General features: G+C 36.0%; 1 protein-coding gene and 1 pseudogene across 1 annotated transcript in view; one reads left to right on the forward strand and one right to left on the reverse strand.

Annotated features, from left to right (window-relative positions):
* Nucleotides 1-24959, forward strand: part of CRPPA (CDP-L-ribitol pyrophosphorylase A) — a 313919-nt gene that overhangs the window by 255109 nt on the left and 33851 nt on the right. The window lies entirely within an intron of this gene.
* On the reverse strand, nt 23514-23602 carry LOC132017095 (small nucleolar RNA U13; annotated as a pseudogene).

The following is a 24959-nucleotide window of genomic DNA, read 5'->3' on the forward strand; positions in this document are numbered from 1 at the left end:
CTCATCACGTAGTGTTTTCTGTCTGTTCGCTTAATCCTAAGTAGCTTCACATTAAGTCATTTAAAAAAAAATTTATCTGTCATGATTCAAGTTGTAAGAGTATGTATAGGTATTAAAATGAACAGTTAACTTAGATATTCACCATAAATCCTCTGTTTTTCTGGTTCATACAAAGAGGATGTGGACCCATGTTTGTACTGTTTGGCCTGATCTTACAATTTTCCCTAAACAGCATAATTTTGTGTTTTCCCACTTCACGTTCTGGTATGATGGTTGATGAGCATCCTTAAATGCCAAGAAACACATCAAGGAATAAGAAAAATCACTATGAGATTTTAACTACAAATCCTACAAAAAAAAAGAGAAAAGAGGAAAAGAAACAAATATTCAGCAATGAATATTCATATATTTACAAGGTGCACTGAATATACAGTGTGGACTAACACTATGAGAACCATGCTTTTTAGCAGGGTACAGTTAACCAGGGAAGATAGCCATTGAATAAATAAAATAATAGGAGGAAGGAATAAGAAGGAAAGCTTCTGAAAGAATGTTCCATTTTAGGATAGGAAGTAACTAGATAAACAGATGGAAAATAAATAGACAGAGGGAAAAGCCTGAGGCAAGATATGATCAGTATATTCAAAGAAATCAAAGAAGTCAATGAAACTTAAGGATCCTTATCCTTGAATTTAAACAAAGGTGTTAGTGGCTCAGAGGTGACCTTGCTTGCCTAAGATAAGACAGCTAACAAGTAGAAATCCTTTTTTTCTTACTTCTTGGAAAATCTCGGGCAGAAACTGTTTTTGGGTTGCATTTTGGGGGAAGCAGAAAATGTTTTACTCTTTTACTATATTTGAGATTATCAATCACCTTCCATGTAGGTAAGAGATGTCCAAAATAAATTATAAGATATATTTCTTATGCTTACAGAGTACATAAATTAGATGACAAAACTGAATCAAGTTAGCACAAATCACTACAACAAATAAATAGATGGCAACAAATAAATAGATGTTAGTTTGTCCTTTGACCTAACGAATTTTCCACGAACTTGTAGAAGTTGGTGATGAAAGTAGGTTGGAAAAGATGGAGAAAGCTTTCTTTAAGAGATGATGAACCATCTTAGGACTGCATTGTTCTATTGAAAAAAGCGACTAGAAAGGCACTGACAAAGGTAAAGAGACAGGAAGAAGCAGGACAGCTACAGTCAGGGTTTGCTGAATTTCTCTTAATGAACAGTGAGACCCAGTCAAGCCCCATGGAGAGTCTTGTGAAGTAGTCCAAAGAGTTTAAACTTAGCACAGTAGATAGTACAGAGATACTGGAGGCCCTTGACAGGCCAACACATAGCTAACTGATAAGTAATGAAATTCATAGAGTTTCCTTTCCTTATGGTCTGTAGTTTAGGCAATAACAACAGTTTTGGAAACATTCATTAAAAAGAACTGTTTAAACAGAGAATTGCTTATCATTTACATCTAGTATCTTTTAAGAGTCTGCAAATGGAAACAGGCAAAGCAGGTATAGTTAACAAAGACTCTTGAACAGAAACATAGGCTTAATTTTGTACAGAAAAAAGGTTATTATAACCTCTAAGACATAGTGAATGAAGGGGGAGCCATAAAACTTTCATGTTTAGACAGAATGTGATCAGGGGAGTTTTGTGCTCTGTTTCAATTGAGAAAAATTTAATATGGGCTTTTGAAGCTTTTAAATGAAGAAGGAATGATGATGATAATGTAGCTGGAACCTCATGGCCTCCTTTGTTCTGAAGATTTCACAATGTAAAGTTAGACTGAGTCTGACCCCTAAGTCTCCAGAAGGCTTTTCAAGTAAGTACGCCTGGCAGGACCACTGTAGAAGTGTATCTGGCCAGGCTTACCAGCATGAGCCATGCGTTTTCTTGTTTGGGTGCTAGGGATCTTTATAGCAATCTGATTGGAGTGTGTGTTGGAGGGGACAAGAGAGAGGGAGAGAAGAAAGCGATTATGGCATTTTCAAAACCTCATCCTAAGTATTTTCTAAGGAAATGGCTATTTTTGATTATGCATTTGCATGTGGGCTACATCTGACAAAATGAACATAGGAAGTGAATTAATTGGTGCCGGCTCGTGTGTGATGGTCGTATCCGCGGATTGCTCCTACAGCACATCCAGTCATGTTGCTCTTCAATGGCGAGAATATGTTTATGGCATTGATCTAGTTCCTGGAACTGATGATGGCTGAACACATTTTAGAAATATGGCTCTTTCTTACATGTCAAAAATCAAGTATCTGGACTTAATTTATAAGACGAATTTAAATACACTATGCTCCTAGTACTATTGCTAGTTCATTTGTATTACTTAGATCATTTAATCTCTCAGTGTTTCTCTTTTGTCATATGTAATCATAAATAAAACTTACAGCCTTAATTAATTAAAAATATCCAGATGGTTGGGTTTTTCTTGGAGAGAGGATTTGAGAAGATACTTGAGAAGAATTGTATGTATATCTTAAGGTAAGAAAGAAAATGATGAGAAAATAAACTTCTGAAATCATTCTACATAAAAGTAGTTTCCAGAGTCTGCTCTATGTTAGGTTTTTTATTTTCTGTTCTGCTATGTTTTCTATAAATAAGGCTCTGGCACTGCTATAGAAAATTGTATTTAATAACAATGAGTTACAATAACAATGAGTTAGTTTGAAATACATTATAAATTTCTCAATCACTATAATATCAGCTATGTTCAAAAAACTCTGCAAAACTGAGAATTTTTTTTGAGAAAAAATTTTAAAGTAAAGCACTCTTTCTTATGAAGTTTTTAGAACCAAATTAAAGTGAACGTCCTACCACTGGGATATTTGGTCAGTTGAATGATTGCCCACTGGAAAAACAAATTGGGTTTAGATCCCTACTCAGTGAGATTAATTACTAAGAGCAAGAATAATTAAGAGAAGCTTTTAAGGCTGACACACTTGAGTTCAAATCCTGGTTCATATCCTCAAATGATTGGCTTTCTCTCTCCATGCCCTCAGTTACCTTATTTGAGAAAAAAGGAGTTTAATCACATGAATGTTGTAATGATTAAATAAGATAATGTGTATAAATGTATTAACTAAATGACGCACCACAAAATAAACATCATAACTATTCTGTGCCTTTGGGCAAAGCATTTAAACTCTTTGAACATAAATATCTTCATTTATAAGATGGGTACTACAGCCTCACTAGACGGCTACAATCAGAACACTGAGATGATATTACAAAAACATTTTGGTATTGTCAAGAGGGAGAAATTGAGGATGATACCCGTGTTTCTGCCTGGACTTCTAGTTTATGATGGATTCTTTGACCGTAATTGTGACACAAGGCAGGAAGCAGGTTTGAGGGAACAGATGATGAGTTCTATCTGGACATGATGAATTGGAAACTGAAACAGCTTTAGAGTAGCAAATCTCAACTGAAAGTCACACACAAGGCGCAGGTCTTGTTAAAAATAAAATGATAAGAATTTCTGCATCGGTCATGTGCATACCTATTATGGGTAAAATGTTATTTTGCCAGCTGCCATGACAGTGACTTTTTCATAAATCTGTGTACCTAAAATGGACATTTTTAAAAAAGATTTTTATTTATCTATTTGACAGAGATCACAAGTAGGCAGAGAGGCAGGCAGAGAGAGAGGAGGAAGCAGGCTCCCCGCCAAGCAGAGAGCCTGATGCAGGGCTCCATCCCAGGACCCTGGGATCATGACCCGAGCCGAAGGCAGAGGCTTTAACCCACTGAGCCACCCAGGTGCCCCTGGACATTTTTTATTACTACTCTTTTTTCCTGAGTTGGAGAAAATACATATATTCCCCTGTGAATGATCTTTGGTCTGGGCCTTTCTATGTTGTGATGGTTAATCAGTGTGCAGACCTAGTGGTGCCATTAGCTCTGCATGAATCACATGCTTAAACAAAAGTGAATATTACGTGTATTCTGAAATGTCATGGAATTTAGTTCCTCTAAATGACCTGATGTCTGGCATCACAAATTAATAAAGTATTTCAAAACATAATTTTCACCTTGGAAAGGTCATAATTAAATATATATTTAAATTATGTATTCAAACCATATTATGTAAATGAAGTCAGAACATATTTCCCTTTAACTTGATTAACATTCATCTTGATTGTGTTTAGGCCTGGGCTGATACATTTGATCTCACTTGAGGCTCTCTGTTGACCAAAGGCTTTACATGTGCCTGTCCAGCTGGTCATGTGGTTGACATTATATAAAAGTCAGCTGTATTTGGTGAAGATACACCAGAGTCATGTATTAAGATTGAAAGTCCAAAAGGCAGTGTGGATAAGGCTTAGGGTATTGAGTTGGAGCTAGACTTGAAGTTATGTCACAGTAAGGTTATGGGAAACATCACAAGGACATTTGGAGGTAAGTATCTGATTTGAGTTGTGGCTCTGCCACAGACACTAGTCTGTCCATGGCCATGGACAGGTTGCTTAAAGCTCAGAACTTAAGTACGTTTTTGAAAGTGGAATAAAACTGGAATAAAAATAGTACTCTCCTCATAGAGTTGTTTTGAGGATTGGTTGTGTTATGTTAACATATGTAAAATGTGTGGTAAAATGTGAGAGTAAGAGAAACGGTATCTGCTAATACTATTATTAGAATACGGTCATAGGTGTTATCTATGACATCTAGGACAGAGTCCCAAGGAAGGCAACATTTAAGGGATGGGTAGAGGAGTAGAGACCTGCTGAGATGTAACCATACATGTAGGGAAAATATCAGACAAGTAGAATATTGTGGAAACTAAGACAAAAGGACATTTTAATTAAAAAGAATTGGCTAACATTACCAAATACTAAAATGAACATGCAAACCCCCCCAAACAAAAGCAGATTGCAACATTTTGCACCTCCACATACCATTAGTTGGTTGTAACCACGTAATTAGAACCTACTGTCTGATATTCAGATATTACATAGTGAAGGGTTTGCTCAAAGTTGGTTTTTGCAAGGGATTCTCAACAAATTGTCTAGATAAGTATTTCCATACATTAGCTTTACAAGGTAGGAAAGTGGACACCTTGACAAGAGCTGTTGGAGTGTAACTGTTAGGGACAAGTCCAGTGGCAGGAAGCTGAGTCTGAGCCTTGGGAAATTGGAAGACCATAGTAATACCTATGGAGAGGCAGGCAGGAAGGATGGGCCTGAGGGAGACTGGCAGGTTTAGGAGATTTTTATTATTCTAGGATGGGAAAACATGCTGGTGTTAAGGAGAAGTTAAGAAGGTGGCAATATGGGGGAAAGAAGAGATACTCACCATAAGGATGTCAAAGCAGTAGGATACGTAGTTAAGCAGTGAGACTTCAAGGGACAGTGATAGAAGGGACACTGTTGTGGGTAATGGGATACATGGAGAAGGGGTGGTTCTGGAGCAGATACTTTGTAACTTGGTACCAAGTTCAGGAAGCTCCTGATGGCTAGCAGGCTAGCAAGCTCCTGATGGCTAGCACTTTCTCTTTGAAACGAAGAGGCAAATTTTAAGAATTTCATAAGAAGTCAATATCCAACTGGGAAGCCTTGTACCACTTGGTACTCAGAAGTAAGATGTAAGAGTCGTAGAGCAAGTCCAGTTCTCATTTAATGGGGCTTACTTACTTAAACTACCAGACCTCGTGGTTTAGCTCTCTAATGGACCCTGCTGGTGCCAGGGTGCAGCCAGAGCCCTTGGAGTGGTGTCTTGATAAGCATCCCCAAGGAGGCAAAGGCTGCTTTACAAAAGGCAGCCAGATTACGCAAAGCCATGAAAACAATACCAGAAATGATGCTGTAGAGCTGTCCGTTATGTCTTTCTCACTGCATTTAAAAATGCTAGGACATGAGTACTCAAAAATGACTTATCTCTTTACCTATTTATTTGTAATAGCAAAAAATTGCCTTTTTTGAATACTTTCCTACAGAGAATCACTTTTTCTTGATAGCCCTATTTTTTTTTTAATGAGTGAACTTTGGCCTTAAAAATAGAACAGAAACCTGTTCTATTTTCATTTCTGGAATTAATTACAAAAAATGCATAATTGAGACAAAAATGGAATTTTTTATTCTGAATGATGTCACCTTGAAAATTAGAGAAACTAGATTTTAAGTAACTAGTATTTTCACTGCTGTGTTCCATTAATAATTACGTATTTCACGTGTAACAAAAGAAATTGTCAGTCTTCTTTTTTTTTTTAATGACTCAGAAGTTATACTCAAACTTCAAAGATTTTTTAAGGTAATATAATCATTTTTGGAAAACATCAGCTTGTTGGGGTTTGCATTATATGGTTCTTTTTTTAGCATCTTTGCATTCCTCTTTCTATAGGGCTTCCTATAGGAAATTTTATCATGTCCATTCTACATAAAAGGTTGTTTACCTTTGTCAGCAAATCATTTATTAATACAGACACAAAGCTAACTTTTTTTTTAATATCGGGTCTTACAAAATTAGCTCTCCAAAATCTTTATACTTTAGAAAATGAGCTTCTCATAATAAATATTAATATTTGCTAGTTTTAAAAGTTCTGCTTTGAGGATTTATTTAAATTGGGTAAAAATATAATAGATATAGGAATATACAAATATTTGTAGTCTTGTAGTTTCTGATACTGTATCAGTCCAGGTAAAGGCTAAGCTCCTCTAACAGAGACATCTGGAAGCAGCAGCTCAAATAAGACAGAAGTTTATTTCTGTCTTGGGTAACAGTCCAGGTAGATCATCTGGGTCTTTTAGCAGCTCTGTTTCATGCAGGTCATGCCTCTGGCATTTTCAGTGTGTAACTTCCTAAGTCCCTGGTTGCCACACCTATAAATAAAAATGGAAAGGAAAGAACATAATCCTTGGGCCAAATACTTCCTTTTTAGCTAGTCAAATAGAAGTTGCTCACATTTTTCTTGCAGTCCATTAGCAATGAGGGATGAATCACATGGCCAAGCATGTACCAAAGGAAGCTAGGAAAAATGGTCAGCCAGCAGCCATGTCTCAGCTACACTTTTCTGCTAGAGAGAAGGAAGGAGAAAGTCTTTAGTGGACAGCTAACAATATCTGACACAGATACAATGAGTGGAAAAGAGAAACACTGTTGTGAGAGCAATATTCCACTCCTAGAGATTTTTGAAAAGTATGACTTTGGGGTGTCACATTAATAGTCCAGGTTACCCTGTGCTTTGTAGATTTGATTATAAACTGCAAAGTTCATTTAACATGTCTTATACAGAACCAACAAACCTCCTTAAGGAGAGAATAACAGTGTATCCTGAGATAAAAAGCCATGTTATACTGAGAATTTCACCTCTATCTATTTTATGCATACCTCCTTTCCAATTGCTTACTTTCCCAAATTAACTGTGCATTTGTAAATATATTCATATATATTCATTTCCCCCATCCCATGTTTGGTATTGGGCTCCCTCCTACCTAGAACTTTAGAGTTCAGAAGGGGAACTGTATCTGGAGACAGTCATGTATAATACATGAACTAGATAGGTAGCAAAAAGGAGGTGTTTCAAAAAGAAGAGATGAGCCTACTTGGGGGTGTGAACAATGACTAGAAGTATCAATATTTACAAAAAGGAAAATCACAGTAACGTGACAGGAAGAAAAAAAAGTGTGTCCAAGGACATTGGATCTGGGGGACTGCAAATTAGGTGATAGCAGTAGAGTGAAGGGTTCATAAATGGGACAGAGTGTTCAAAAGGACCTTGGGTGCCACGCTGATATGTCATCATGACCTATTTGGTGAGTCTAAAGCCCCTGGAATATGAGACTGTATTTCTGGGATTTATGTCACTCTGGAGATGTCCTTGCAAATGGTAGTCTAGAATATTTTTTCTTTTTTCTTAACTTCAAGCATAAAACATATCACCATAAAAAATAAACCAGCTGATTTTTTAGCTCAAAATATGAAAATGCAAATTTCAGGATATAATAGTATTTTTTAAATCTGTTTTTCATTATGTAACGGAATAAAAGTTCAGTTTACATTTTAATATGCAATATGCTCTAAATCTTTTTTTAAAATAGTAAGTATATAGCAATACAATTGCATCCATCCTTTTTCCATGAGAGGAACACTTTATTTCTACATATAAAATGAGTGTAAAGACCATATGAGATAACTTTTGTTATACAGTCTCTGCTAATCTAATGATATTAAACAAGCATTCTGTTTTGTATTCAATCATACAAAAGAATCAAGTATTGTATGACATGTTGAAAATATTTTTGAAATCGCATAAAACTTTCAAAGGAAGTTTGTTTGTAATGGGTAGTCACTGAAGTTGTTCTAGCCAGAGAGTGATTTGCTTACATTGCTTTATAATTTATTTTTTTAAATATAGATTTATTTATTTATTTGACAGAGAGAGAGAGAGAGGAAGATCACAAGTAGAGAGAGAGGCAGGCAGAGAGAGAGGGGGAAGGAGGCTCCCTGCTGAGCAGAGAGCTTGATGCGGGGCTCCATCCCAGGACCCTGGTCGTGACCTGAGCTGAAGATAGAGGCTTTAACCCACTGAGCCACCCAGGTACCCCGATTATATTGCTTTATAGAAATATCACTTTCAAGGCATCTTGGTAGATGAATTGAAAATAAACTGAGATAAAAATGAGTAGAAAGAAGGTAAGGCCAGGTGAAATGTGAGTGTGGGAGGAATGGGAGGGAGCATGGAAGATGGAGTCAGGAGACACCCACTAGGAGCAGAAAATAGAAGTCTTAGAGAATGAGAGGGCCAAGGAGGGAGAGGGAGTGGGGCTCTGGAGGGCTGGGATGGTGTGGGCTGCAGCCTTGCAGCCACTGCTGGTGGAGACAGTGTTGACTAGCGAAGATTCAGGGGAAAGGGAACATCCAGAAGGGAAGCTCACACATGTGTTTTGTTTTTGAAATTTAATTAATATTATCTTATTAATATAATGACAGTATTCATATGACTTGGTTTTACCCTAATGCTGACTTGTTGCAGAACATATTGTTTCCATGTGAGAATCTTCTCCCAACTCTTAGATGTCCTTCCAAGTACTTCTTTTAATTCTAGTTCCTTATCTTCCTCATGTCTGTGTCTCCAAATCAGAATAACAAGAACATGCTTACAAGTCTCACTTCTTGGCTCCCTTGGGCGTTTTGGGGGAGCATTTGTGCCCTGAAAGATTTCCCAGTGCCTCAGAAAGCACTAGAAGTATTTCTTCTCTTTCTCAGAAGCTTCCTGTGACTTGCTTTGAAGTCTTTATGATCAAGAGAATTAATCTGAGTCTCTGAGGGCATTGGATGTAGAGTGAAAAACTTGTCTTTGCTGTTGACTTGCTGTGTTGTGTTAGGTAGAAGACGTCACCCTTTTGGAGCTTTATTGTGCCATTTGTAAAATGAACGGTTTGGGTTTGATGTGAGTTTCTTAACTTTGTTGGTTGGCCTCCTTTCAGGGGATCTATGAGCTCCCTAAAATCATATGGAAAATTCCGTGTCTCTTTATGCGAACACTTTTCTACAAGAAGACCCACAGATTTCATCAGATTCTTAGGGTTCTGGAGCCCCTCCCCCCAAAAAGCGAAAACAACAACAAAAAGCACTATCATGATCATTTGACATAATGACTGGATTTCTTGCTGTAAAATGTCCATCTTCTGATGGCAACAAAAGTACTCCACGTGACATGTTACGGAATTTTCTTAGCTGTAGACCTATCATTTTATGAGTTCATTCTTAAGTTATGCTGTACCTTTTAGTGCCCCTGTGACCATCCAAGATGCCACCAGTAATATCTGAGCATCTGGTTTCTGAGGGCGACGTTGGAGTGGGGAAAATCAAGTGAAAGTACAGAGGTCACCTGAGGAAGGATTCTGTGTGGTCCAAAGTTGTGCCACTTGATTCTTGAGACTAGGAGCATATTTAGATTTTCTTCCTTTCACTTATGCAAGCCACAAAAAAGGATGTTAAACCCTTGGCACTGTCCTTTGACAGAGTTGCCAGTGTCTGTCCTAGACACAGAAATTGGCTGCAAACTACAAGTATGGCCAAAACTGGCCAAAAGCTTGTCTAACTCTGAGCAGTGACAGTTACAGAGATCAAGTGAGTGAGATAAAATGAGAATGAGTGTTGACCCTACAGCTATTTTTAAGTCTGACCCTTGGCCAGTGCTCTAGTAAACTAACCCAAACATACTTCGTAAGTTCCAGATAGCATAAATATCTAGTGATTACTTTTCCCTTCTCATTAACTCAGTAAGAATATACAAAGTTTAACTTCATTTCTGTGTGCTTAATTTACAAACACTGGTTTAGTCTTTAAGAAATTTATGCAGGACCTATATTGCCCTTAATCATATTTATTCATGCTGTCCCCTCCCTTAACTTCCTCTTACATCTCTCCCATATCCTGGAGACTATTGCTTTCAAACTAACTGAGGTTAAATGACCCGTTTTTGTTCATTTGTTTGTTTATTGTAGTTTTCCTAAAAATTTAGGAAATTTTGTGTTTTTACCATACATAGCTGGTAAGGAACTTGTCATGTGACTCACCACATTAGATTCAGCAATGTTGGAACTGGTCCGTAGCCTGTTGAGTGACATGAGTCTACTGATCACCTGGCTGGAATTTGCAGGAATATGATTTGCAGGAATTTTTGCAGGATTGAAATGAGAGGACAGTTTATATATGTGGAATATGTATGATGATGATTGCTGGCCCATGGTTTGGTAGAAGACATAATTAGGACAATGCGCCCAAAGCAGCACTGCCTTAGTATTCAAATGCGATAACGTTTTTCAGATTCATAAGTGAGAATCAGTGGTAAAATATTAATACAGAAAAGCTTTAATCAAAGAAGCTACATTAAAAAGACTATTACATTTTGCTATAAGGTCTCAAGAACAAGAAAATCACAAAATGTGATCTCTAATTTCTAAACTGGTTGACAAGTTAAAGAAGAAATTATTTTATCGGTGATGATGTATGTAATACTCAGGCACACATTTTTACTCTGGTGTGGCTGAAGCTAAATCTTGTTACTGTCAGTACTTGGACACGATATATACAAGCATCTCTTTACATTCAGCATGTAGTTTCACATACAATTCACAATTCACATGGGGAATCAAGTCTATTAAACGTAACCAGGGCTCAATAAATGTATTTATGTTAGATTCCTGGATGTGAAAACCTTGAGTTCTGTTTCTGTTCTGTTTCGGCTCACTGCATTATAAATAGGAACAGGCAGGCCATGCCCCCTGCTCACATCAAGTCAGAGCATTTGAAGTGAGATGGAAAGAGTGATTTTAAAGCAATTTAAAATTTAATAACTTTTGAGGTGTGACAAAGGATTCATTCAGCTTCAGTCCTAACATTTGGCATCCTCCACCTGGTGATTTGTCACCAGGATCACTTCAGCGTCTTCCACCCAACAGTAATCTTATCAATCTTTTTATTTATTTATTTTTTTTGGCCATCCTATTACTATCAATAATACCCTCCTTAATAAGACAGAAAGAGTTTTTTTTTTAATTTTATTTATTTATTTGACAGAGATCACAAGTAGGCAGAGAAGCAGGCAGAGAGAGAGAGAAGAAGCAGCAGCTCCCTGCTGAGCAGAGAGCCCCATGAGGGGCTCAATCCCAGGACCCTGGGATCATGACCTGAGCTGAAGGCAGAGGCTTAACCCACTGAGCACCCCAGAAAGGTGTTTGTTTTAATAGTTAAAGTAAGTTTTAAAAATTCTAAAGCACAAAGGAAGTTGCTGATTTTCCCCAAATTGAGGGGAAATAACACTACTATGTAAAACCTAGTTCCTAGGGCACCTGGGTGGCTCAGTGGGTTAAGCCGCTGCCTTCAGCTCAGGTCATGGTCTCGGGGTCCTGGGATCAAGTCCCATATCAGGCTCTCTGCTCGGCAGGGAGCCTGCTTCCCTCTCTCTCTCTGGATCACTCAGTTCCTTCCAGATCACCAATGACTTGGTTCATGGTGATGCGGGGAAACAAACCATATGTAGACCTATTTTTTTTTTAAGCCCATGTTTGTTTTTCTAAATTCTGGTTTTGTTGTGCATACATGAAATCATGATTTAGGTTTGCTCTTCATTTGCTTTTGCTTAGAGCAATGTTATCAGAGTCATCATGACTCTTAGAAAATGCTGCTTATGATAATGGAGGGGCTGCTGCAAGATTAGTTTTCTTCCTTTCTGGAGATAAAGTATAAAGGAAATAAAATGCAGGAAATTTTCAGACTTGTAAAGAGTAAACTTTAAAATTAAATTTCAGGGGTGCCTGGGTGGCTCAGTGGGTTAAGCCATTGCCTTCGGCTCAGGTCATGATCTCAGGGTCCTGGGATCGAGTCCCGAATTGGGCTATCTGCTCAGCAGGGAGCCTGCTTCCTCCTCTCTCTCTCTGCCTGCCTCTCTGCCTACTTGTAATCTCTCTCTGTCAAATAAATAAATAAATAAAATCTTTAAAAAAAAATTAAATTTCAGGCTTTACTGACCTTAACACGTAATATTCATTTTTCTGGATACCAATTGCTTCAAGTCTAAAGGGTACATTAAGATGTTTCAGAAACTTCACTGAGAGGGCTTTATTTTTGTTTACCACTTAAAATTGTTTTCTTCTGTGCATGAAGTGAGACATTTTGGACGTAGTTATTGCTTATCTACTTGTTTCACTGTAACATATCAACTAGGTTTTTATTGTATTTGCCAGGTTTATTTATTTAAGAAAGCCTTTAAGGACATTTTTTTGAAATACTGGTTTGCAAGAAAATGAAAAACACCAACAATAGCAAGAGAATTGTCCCAACTCAGAGGTTTGCATCACTACGCTCCCTGAGGCGACACAGTGTTGTTACTTATTGGAAGGGTTAGAGAAAGAGCTGACAGTGGTTTGCAGGTCAAATCCTACTTCACTTGGCACCTGGCTCCATTTTCTTGGGCACAGTCTACCTAGTCTGAGCCACGCACCTATTGTCATTTAATTTAAGGTTTTTTAAATTAAAAAAAAAAAAAAAAAAAAAAACCTCCAAGAAGGGCTACCCTTCCCTATATGTACACACAAAATTATTGTGCCCTTTTTGTGTTAATACCATAAAATATTAGAGAAAACATCATAAGCTTTACAGAAAAACTTAGAGATTTCCATATAACGTATACGTCTTGCAATTTTTTAAAATTCTATTTTTAGCTGTTGTGTACTGCCTTTGCTCCATTCCCTTGTGCTGGCAAGTGTGGTGGGATTAAATTATTGTTAGTACAGCTGACCCTTGAACAACACAGGTTTGAACTTTGCGGATCCACTTATATGCAGATATTTTTTCAATAGATACAGTACTGTAAATATATTTCCTTTTTCTTAGGATTTTTAAAATATTTTCTTTTCTCTAGCTTTATTGAACGATTGTAGTATGTAATACATACAATGTAGAAGATATGCATTAATAGACTGTTTACATTCTAAATAAGTCTTCTGGTCAACAGTAGACTACTAGTAAAATTTTGGGGGAATCAAAAGTTATATGCAGATTTTCAACTAGGCAGGGGTTTGATACCCCTAACCCCCACAATGTTAGAAGGTCAGCTGTATGATGATTGCTATATATATCTGTTATTGCTAATACATCATTAGGGAGAACAGATTATATTCATCGCCCCTTGGACGGAAACTTAGTGTTTTATAACTTCTCTAAGATACAGAGATAATTGAAATGAATATTGTCTATCTGCAGAATAATAATTACTGTGTATCTACCCCTAGTACCCCAGTTTTACTTTATAATTGTACTCTAAATATTTTCTATTGGCCAGAAATGCATAAATATTCCACTGTTGATAAATAGAAAAGAATTACAGTTTCAGACTAGAAAACACATCCTTCCCAAGTTTTTGTGGAGATTATTTTTTTTTTTAAGATTTTATTTATTTATTTGACAGAGAGAGACAGTGAGAAAGGGAACACAAGCTGGGGGAGTGGGTGAGGGAGAAGTAGGCCTCCTGCTGAACAGGGAGCCCATTGCAGAGGTTGATCTCAGGACCCTGGAATCATGACCTGAGCTGAAGGCAGACCCTTAATGACCAAGCCACCCAGGAACCCCTGAAGATTGCATTTTTAAGAGAAAAAAGCATGTATGTCCAACTATGCTGAAAATGTGTATGTGTAAAAATAACTTCAAACCAGTTATATAAGCAATTGCACTGGGGGAGATGCAGTGTGTATATAGTAAGCATGACAGGATGTAGTATGAATGGCAAGTGGAATAGACGGTCTTTCATTTCTCTGTGAGGGGATTGAGAGATGCTTCGTGGAATGAATATCAACATCAAATGTACTAGGATCAAAAAATCTGAAAGACCACAGTTACATGAATGAGGGCAGGAACTAAACTGTCATTGTGTTAATACATCTTTTTTTTTAAATTTTTTATTTTTTATAAACATATATTTTTATCTCCAGGGATACAGGTCTGTGGATCACCAGGTTTACACACTTCACAGCACTCACCAAAGCACATACCCTCCCCAATGTCCATAATCCCACCCCCTTTCTCCCAAACCCCCTCCCCCCAGCAACCCTCAGTTTGTTTTGTGAGATTAAGAGTCACTTATGGTTTGTCTCCCTCCCAATCCCATTTTGTTTCATTTATTCTTCTCCTACCCACTTAAGCCCCCATGTTGCATCACCACTTCCTCATATTCATTGTGTTAATTCAAAGGTATGAGGAACCTTGTGCATAATGGGCAGTAAATAAATATTTGTAAAATATGACCACATTTTGGATTTTTAACTATAGCAGAACTTGCATAACGAGAGTAGTAGGAGATTTTGTTAGGCAAGTAAAGACAAAAATGGCAGAAAGCTGGAGTTACTATGTTACTATGCCTTAATTTATTCTTGAACAATGCTTTTTTGGGTCTGTAGTACGTGCTGGGATTGGTGGAAGGCACTGAAATAAGACAGACACGTTCCAACCATCAAAGAGCTTAGAGTACAACTGGGTTTAAGTAGAGGAAATTCAATTTTTTTTTTTGCAAGGGAAGTTCTGTTGTTTAATTCTTGATTGCAGGTAATTAAGCCACTACTGCATAAATGGCATCTGTCGTATGAAGGCCATGCTCGGTAGAGACAGCACAGAACACAGGTATGTGTGATGACGAAGTCAGAGTATTCTTGGGACCACACATATTTTTATCAGGTTACCGATAGAAGGTTGGATTTAGAAGGTGAATCCTTGAGTATTTATGAGGAGATAGATGAAAGCATGTGGCATGCCTCAGGTGAATGCTTTTCTGAAAACCTGGGGGTTGCCTCTTTATAGGAGAGGGTGGGGTGTCACTTGTGACATCATCCCAGTTTTAGGATTTCAGATGAGTGTAAAATTCATTGGCTTCTATTAAAATTTCTAAAATGGTTATTTAGGCACAAGATACTAAGTTGCTTAAGGCTTTTGTCCTCAAGTTTTAGTACAAAGCGTGTTCTATTTTACTTTTTTTGGAGCCTTTATCTACTACGCATTCTTTGTATAGAAATACCTTTGATGATAAACACAGATACCAACTGGCAGGATATAAAATATAAGCTTGTAGCCAACTTGGTAATCAAAATAGTGCCCCCCCGCCCCCAAAATATATCCAGGTCCTAAGTCCTGGAACCTGTGAATATGTTATGGCAAAAGAAAATTAAGGTTGCAGATTCAAATAAGGTTGCTAATCAGCTGACCTTAAAGAAGGGAGATTAACCTGGGTAATCTGAGTAGACTTAGTGTATTCACGATAGTGTTTAAAAGTGGAAGAGGGAGACAGGAGAATCAGAGAGATGCGAAGTGAGAAAGATGTGACCAACTAGTGCTGACTCTGAAGCCAAAGAATGTGGGTAACTTCTAGAAGCTGTAAAAGGCAGAAAATGGTTTCTCCCCTAGAGCCTTTAGCTCAATGAGATCTGTATGAGTTCTGACCAATAGAACTATGAAATAATAAATTTTTATTGTTTTAAGCCACTGACTTTGTGGTCATTCATTATGACAACAAATCGAAAATTAACATTGAATAGTGGTAAGGAACATTTGTAGCTTATTGTTTGAAAATGCTTGAAACAAAATGCTGTATATTAATGACAAGGAGTTGGAGAATAAAATGTCAAAAGTATTAGAATTTAATACCATAGTTTAAAATCATGATTTGTTTAATGTTAAGTGTGAGTGTAACTTTAGTAAAAATCTTAGAATAGTTTAGTTGTTTTGTTTTTAAATCCTTGCAAATGAAGCAAAAACAATTTGAGTCAAACCATAATGAAGTTTAATGGCATAATTAAGTGATTTTAAAAAGGAGATATACATATTTTTAAATATAACAGAATTAAAAATGTCCTGGTACCCAGATTAATTGGATATTAACAACATAATAAAGTACTTCAAATCTGAGGAATCATGTTTTTTATAAGTCATGATCTTGGTGAAAAGATTTCACCAATAAGTCATATTTTCTTCAAGTTCCCAAAATTCATAATGAAGTGTGTACGTGTCTGGGGGTGGGGGATGTGCTTTAACGAAATAAGAATCATTTTTTCTGGGTTGAAAATTACACCATAATGAAATTTCCCAGGAAAGGTTTGGTGTTGAGGCCAGGTCTCTCACATAAGCGATTAAATACATGACTATGTATGTTTCTGCAATTTAAAATGAATCATGTGCAAAATGCGTTTTGACACTTAAAGCAAATGTGCAGTTACTAATTTAAGAATTTTAAAGAGCCTCTCATGAAGATTGCCAGTAAAGAACTAGTAGCTGTTTGTCCTTTCAGAAAAGTTTTACTTATGTTTTGAAAAGCTTTATTTTATCGTCTTCCAGCCACCAGTGTCTCCTAAGAAAACCTTGAATCTAGATTATTACAGAATATTCCAGGAATATCAAATACCAAATACTTGGTACTTCAGTGTCATAGAGTGCCTCCACATTTTGGCTAAATTTATGAAGTATGTTTCCAAAAGCTTAAATTTTTTTTAAGTTAGCCAGTAAGCTGCACTGTGGCTGTTGTATATACTATAATAGTATGTCCTATTTGGAAGGGACATTAATTTCTTCTACTTCCAGGTTGATATTCTCCTTAAGATAAGAAATTTTGTCTCAGTTCATAAAATAATATTGCTAGATTGATATTCAGTACATCTAAAAGTAAATCACACTTGCTACTTGTATTATCTCTTTGAATTTAAATTTACTTACCTCTAATTAGACCCTTAATTGTCCTTCCTTCTTTGTCGTCGTGTGCCTCAAATGACATAATATATTAGAAATGCATGTGAAATAACCTAAGACATGGATTCCCAGAATTCCCTACCCCCCACCCCCCACCAAAAGAGTTAATGACAACATGGTGAAATTTATTTGCGAAATTATGTTACTGCATTGCACTGATAGAGACTCAGGATTTATATTAACTTATAAAACATTGTGAGTAGTCAGGCAACAAAGAAGCCAATTTACCCCAGCATTTCCTACACTTAGTAGACTATGATGCCCAGAACATAGAATACAAGTTTCGTAACGTTGTTTGGAAAATACCATCACACAGAAATTTAGACATGAGGAAGCTGACGCCTCAGGCTTACAGCTTGGTCATGGAGCGGAAGGTACCACATCTTTACACTCAGCAGAATTGCCTTTATTTTCTTCTTTACATTTTGTAGATAGAGAACCAGAGAGGTTTAATAGGTTTTTTATGGGATTAGGGATTTTAGAAACAATTCTTAGTATCTTTGATTACATAACTTTTTTTTTTTTTTTTTTTAAGATAGGTATAAAGAAAAGTGGGGAGGGACAGAGGCAGAGAGAATCTTAAGGAAACTCCCCACTGAGTTTGGAACCCAACATGGGCTCGAACTGATTCACAAGACAGATCATGACCCGAGCTGAAATCAAGAGTTGGACACTTAATTGACTGAACCACCCAGGGACCCCTAATTGCATCTGTTTAAAATTTACTTATTGTTGTTACTATTAGTATCATCATCATTATATTCCATTTGATCCTAACTTGCCCGTTTTCAAAGTGTTTGTGATGACTCTAGTAGAAATTGTGTGTGATATTTACTTTATGACTGCATACTAATAATTTTACAGAACCATACTTGAGTCTAAAAGCATAATGTGATAGCTTTGTGGAAAACTTAATAGAGGTTCAAAAACTCTACTCATTTCATACAATTATTTCTATATATTGTGTGTTAATTCTGTGACACCTATTGAATAAATTGTATGTAAAGTTTAGTATATGTGACTATAAACCAACCACAGGAATCTTCTTCCTCTTGATCACGAACATTACTGTAATTATGTTTCCCGAGGACCATCAGTCCTATTCAAACAATAGAAGCCAGCAAGTTGAAGGCCTGATTTTGTTTGCTATGGTGCTTAACCTTGTTTCTATGGATACTTAACTACTACTGAACTCCAGCTAATGTGAATCTCCTGCATGTCCATAAGTTTCTGTGCTGTGCTTTTCTGGCCTTGGATTTTTACTGACTTGTGTCTCAAAATTGTTGCATAGAGAAGTTTTTAATTCTCTGGGTGTCTAACGATCAAATTTTTCCTGAATAATGTAAAGTTTTACCCTCTAAATACCCAGAGGCGTATATTTCAAACCCATTTAACCTTCAAGTACTTTACTCTCAGAGAGGAAGCTTATATATAGGTAAGGTTATGTGTGTGTGCTTTTATTTCTAAGATGGGGATGACAGTCATGGTTCTGATGGTCATGATGTGGACTTGTATACTGTTTGTCATATGGCAGTGCTATTCTCAGTACTTTGTATTCATTAATTCAGCCAGTTACAAGATAGAGAATATCTTCTATTTTTCCCAACCTCACTTTTTAATCGTGAGCTTCAAATAGAGTATAAAACTGACAAGCCTACCCTGTTACAAATATTTACTGTAGTTTTTTTCTTGATCTATTTCAAGCACTTGTTACTCATTTTTAAATCATCTTGGTGAAATCTTACTATAATTTTTATTTGAGGAAGAAGAAACTAAGTTATAGCTGAACTAGGTTGAGATTGATTACTCTTTGCTCTGGTGATTTTATAATGCATTAATGTGCTAAAATCTAGAAGTACTTAAAACCTCATTAGAATTTGACACAGGATAGGATTTTGAATTATACATTATTCTCAAGAAGAGATTTATTACAGACCTATACTTATAATGTAGATGGTACATTTTGAATAGACTAGGAATGTAGCCAAAGATATTTAAAATACTAGTGTGTGGTTATAATGTGGAAAACTCTTAGCACAGACTTTGTTTTTTGGAAAGGGGGACTGTTTTGAAACAATTGTTTTCCCATGACTAGCTCAAAATCAATAGTTTTATTAGCATTTATATTTAATTACCAGAATCTCAGTGTGTAGTCTTTCTATTACTATATAATCTTTTTTATACAATATAGAACTTAATTCTTAAAATTGGAAACCTTTTCACATTAAGGTCGTCCTATATTTAAATTAAGATGAGTACGTGAATATTTTGTACTCAGTGGAAGATCCAGGCTTATCTACAATTATTCATACAAAGACTTTGCTGGCATTTTCTCATCAAACAATTTGAAATGTAGTTAAATAAATAATATTCCTAGCACTCTGATGATTACTAGCCTGGGAAAGATAAGAATTATAGTGAATGGTAGAATATATGATGCCTTTTTGGTATGCCCTTTAAAATGAAATATTTTAATACTCATATTTACATAGCTCACTTAAATCTCTTATGTTTAATATTTTAGATTTGTTAGTCTCTATAACAAAGTAAATCAAAAGTTCTGTACAGCTTTTAGCTCTTTTAGAGTTATATTTTCTTAACTCATTTACATATATTAGAGAAGACAAATACAGAAAAGTGGGTTCTCGGTGTTTTACATGAATTCAGACATCAAGTGTTGATAAAATATTTAAGAAATTGTATAATTAAAGCATAGGTGTCAAAATATGTTTTATGAATTATTATAAAGTAATTTTTCTTATAAAGGGTGAGAGAAGATAACAAGGGTTTTGGGTGCTCATCTCTACTATTGTAGCACAAAAGCAGCCACAGGCAAACTATAAATGAGTGGTTGGCCATGTTCCAATGGCACATTTCAAAGAGAAGAAATAACACTGATTTGCTCTGAGGGCCATAGTTTCCTGAACCCTAGTATGAGATCACAACTGTCATGGAAGGAGGAAGGTACAGGAAACAGAATGCAAACTTAACAATTAGGAAGGATCAACCCAGCGAAGGTTCTTCAGCTCAGGTCCACTGACGGGTTTTAGGCATCAACATGCAGCATGTTGTATGCTGGTTTTGTTTTGTTTTGTTTTGTTTTTGACTTACATCTCTTATTCCATTTCAGATGTAGAGTTCAATGATTAATCAGTTGCTTATAACACCCAGTTCTCATCATGTCACTTGCTCACCTTAATGCTCATCATCCAGTTATCCCATCCCCCCACCCACTTCCCCTCCAGCAACCTTCAGTTTGTTTCCTAGACTTAAAAGTGTCTCATGGTTTACCTCCCTCTCTGGGAGAACTTCCCATTCAGTATTCTCTCCCTTCCCCCATAGTCCACTGCACCATTTGTTATATTCCACTGCTTTCTTTTTCTTGTGAAATATGTCATGCCTGTCTTTACTGCCTGAGGCATATCCTACCTGAGGGTTTGTGCACCCTAAATGTTAAAAACCATTCTGTTTGTTGGGGCACCTGGTTGGCTCAGTGGGTTAAAGTGTCTGCCTTCAGCTCAGGTCATGATCCCAGCATCCTGGGATCAAACCCTACATTGAGCCCCACATCAGGCTCTCTGCTCCATAGGGAGCCTGCTTTCTCTCTGACTGCCTCTCTTCCTGCTTGTGATCTCTGTCTGTCAAATAAATAAACGACATCTTTGGAAAAAAAAAATTCTGTTTGTTAAAAATGGCAGCAGTTTATAAATAAATGTGTCCCAGATTACTGAAACACATATGTAGGAAATGCTGAGAAGTACTTCAGCCTCACCAAAGTTTTCCATGAATTAGAAAGGCTGTTCCTATAAGACTGAGATAAAAAGGATTATAAAAGGCCATGGTTTTGAAACTGCTCTAGGGAAAAACTGACAGGTTGGTCAGGGGCTTCTGTGGATGGTGAGGTCAGAAAAGAGTGTCATTGCTGCTCCCGATTTTTCAACTGAGGCAATTCAACTTTATTGAGCATTTCAAGTCTCTGCCTGTTAATGTATATGAATAAAAAAATAAGATAAAACTTCTTAAAAACTACTGTATAATAGTAAATTGATAATATAAATATAGTATATATGTTTTCTTTTTTCTGTCCTAGCCTGCACAGTATTTCTTTGGATATACTTTATCATGGGCAGTAATTCTGCTTGGCTTTTTAAACAGGGTGTATGATAATGGCAAAATAATATTAATCTTTAATGAGGTCTGTGGGAGATATGGATGACCAGACTATGAGTCTGTTAAGCATGGCACCTCTTTGTATTTTGTTGCAGGTTTTCTGCTCTGGAAAAACAATGTAACTATTGATGATTAATCTTGGCATTCCAGTATAGAAAGTTCTGCCAAGTATCTAAATTGAGATTATTTAAGTAATGTTATTAACTCTTAAGCCATATAGTATTTCAGTCTGGGTAACACAAGAGATGCATTTTACGTTCCTTCCTTCCTTTATTGATGAATTTTTCTTAAGAGCCTACTATATGCTAAGTTCCAGGGATCTGAAGGAGAATATATAGTTTCATTGCAAGAGAAAAAAAAAAGTATTTGGCTGCTGTATCACATTTCTATTTTGAATTATTTTAGTATTAATACTATCCACTTGGAAAAAACTCATGATATTGAGTAATTTAATTTATAAGCATTAACTTCTTAAAATGTGATATTTGATCAGGACTTTTTCGAATCTCTCCTTTAAACCTTAAAATAATTCTGGTGTATACAGGGAAGGCTCAGGGGTGGACCTGTCAGATTTTGTTGTCTCTGTTTTGCAGATGATAAAGAAAATGAGAATGGAGAACCTTAATGAGATACCCAAGGGCACACTGTTCTTCCATCAGAGATCTACTAGATTGCCCATTTCCTCCTCCTCCTATTCTTGACTCTACTCTACTCTTCCTCTCCCTCATCCTAGGCTTGTGTCTTTCTCATATCTACTCAGATTGAATAGGCCCTTTAAAATGTTCAGTAAATGTTTTGACTAATGATTCTCACTCTCTACCACTCATCAAAATACAACATAATTTTAAAGAAGAATATGTATTTTTAAATGTTTTCAGAATATATAGGCAATTTTATATAACTAGAGAGTATATTAGGCTCATCAAGTTCCTTTTATCCTTGTGTTTATGTTTTGATGCTCCTGTAGGATTGCAGTTATAATAAGCTCACACACCTCATTGATGTAAGATAAAACATGAAGCACAGGTTAATACAGGTAAATGGAGACTTACCCCCAATGATCTCTTAAAAGCTTTAAAAGAGTCTAAAATCTACTTGGTTAATAGCTTTTGCATGTACTTCAAATTTATTTTTTCTGTTTTTCAGGCTCTACAGTTTCATGTTTTTCCCTCACTCCAAAATACAATACCTTTGCCAGTTCTACCCAAATCCTTTTCTTGAAAAATTATAGATAGTTAAGCTATAAATGGTTTTTCTATCTGAAAGATTATTGTAGGTGGTAAGTAAACAGCAGACATTCTCTAGAAATGATGATCTTGTTTTCACATAAATATGTTCAGTTAGAGAAATATGCCAGAGATATATGAATAGTTGGCATAGTTTATGTTCTATTAACCTTGCTTATTTTTATAGCATGTTTTATTGTCTTAAAATTAATGTTATCTATTTTTGGCCACTTCAAAAATGAATAAAGCTTATGTTGTAAAATAGTTTTCCTACATGGTATTTTCTTGAAGTTTTAATAAAGCATTACTGGTTTAATAAAGCATTACTAGTTTAATCATCACTCACTGCTCATATTTTGTGCAAAATTATAATTGCAGGCATGTACTGTACGATTCATCATGGGTTGTTTATGTACCCCAAACAGTATGGTAATGAAAAAGCAAAGGTCATGACTATCTCTAAATCTAGCTCAGAATTATTCATTAAGTTTATTCTCATTTTTGTGTACAAAATTCTTATAAAAAAATAGAACCACCAAAGCAGTGGATATATATATTTTTTATTTATTTGTTTATTTGACAGAGACATCGCAAGTAGGCAGAGAGGCAGGCAGAGAGAGAGGAGGAAGCAGGGCCCCAGCTGAGGAGAGAGCCCGACGCAGGGCTCAATCCCAGAACCCCAGGACGTGACCCGAGCTGAAGGCAGAGGCCTTAACCCACTGAGTCACCCAGGTGCCTCAGAGCAGTGGATATTCTAACAAAAAACTGAAATATATTGTCAGTGGAATTTGAAGGGAAAATTCAACCTCTCTTTGGAATAAATGATTGAAAAGTAAATTTAAATAATATATAGTGTTTGCCCCCCCCCCCATCAGAGGTCATTACAACGTTTGAAGGAGGCATATATCACACAAATGTGTGAACACCCAATCATCAAGCTTATGAACTACAAAAGGATCTACTGATCTTAATCATATGCTAATAAAGGGAGATTTTGTATAGCTGTCTCTAAACTTCAATCCTCCTTTGAGAATTTAATTTTGAATACCATGTCTATAGTATTGTTATCATTAAAAATATATACAGTTAATATATGAGCCCATACATTTCATAAAATAATTTTTAAAATACAGAAGTGTAATAAAGAGAAAAATCCCTTTTTGTCCTCCTAGTCCCCTCCCTTTCCATGCTTAATCACAACAAAAAGGTTAAAGTATAGATCACTACAGTTGAATCTCAGTTATCCTTTCTGAAGTAGTATCTTAATCTTGTCTTCTGTTAGTACAGCATTTCAAGAAATTATCTTACAGATTCAAGTGGCACAAATTATAGATCTCAGGGCTCCCAGATATTGGGAATACTTTTAAAGGTCTTAATCTAGACACAGATCTTAAACTAAAATGTATACACACATATATGAAGGTATAGGTAATGTGTAGATGTATCTCGTATATACGTGTGTGTATTATATATGTGTGTGTAGCAAATACATGGAAAAATCACTTCAGAGATTTCATGGAAGAAAGTAGGTATCCATTGGTTATTGGGCTGGAATGAGAGCTGGGTAGTGGAAACATAAAGCTGATAAATCAGAAGTATACATGTGTGTGTATATGTATATGTGTGTGTGTGTGTGTCTGTGTGTGCGTGCACGTGCGTATGTATGTCTATATAATATAAACTATAAATTTTGGGCTCTATGTATTAATCATAAAACTTTATATTCTATGCAATGTTAATACAATATTTTAATACATTAAGTTATTTATTATAAATATAATGTTATTTATGATATGTAAATATATATTACACATAATATATGTTACTCTATATATAAAATCTTCCCATTACCCTCCTCTTATTCTACCCCAGTAAATAATGGATACCTACTTTGTTCCATTAAATCTTCTCCATATAATGCTGGTGTTTCATGCATTTGACACAATGGAGACACCATAAGAAAAAAAAAATATTTGTCTCCAACACTATAAGTTCCTTAAGAGTAAAGAGCATTTGTTACTTAGCAATTATTAGCATTAATTTATAACTGTTTCAAGTTCTACTCATTTGAAGTCATTCTAGTTGGTAATGAGTACTTTTTGAACTTAAGAAAGAGTGGCGCTTAGAATCATAGAAAAATTATTTTTGAAATCCAGATGGAACTAGACTTTTACACAGGACACTCAGTTATTTGCTCTGTAAACTTGGATGAGATACTTAATTTTTTTAACTTTATTTTCCTCATCTGTAGAGATAAAAGAAAAGTTATATCATGCAGTTATTAAGCATATTAAATGAGTTAATTTAAAACATTT

Source organism: Mustela nigripes, chromosome 4, assembly GCF_022355385.1.
Source record: "Mustela nigripes isolate SB6536 chromosome 4, MUSNIG.SB6536, whole genome shotgun sequence".
Lineage (NCBI taxonomy): Eukaryota > Metazoa > Chordata > Mammalia > Carnivora > Mustelidae > Mustela > Mustela nigripes.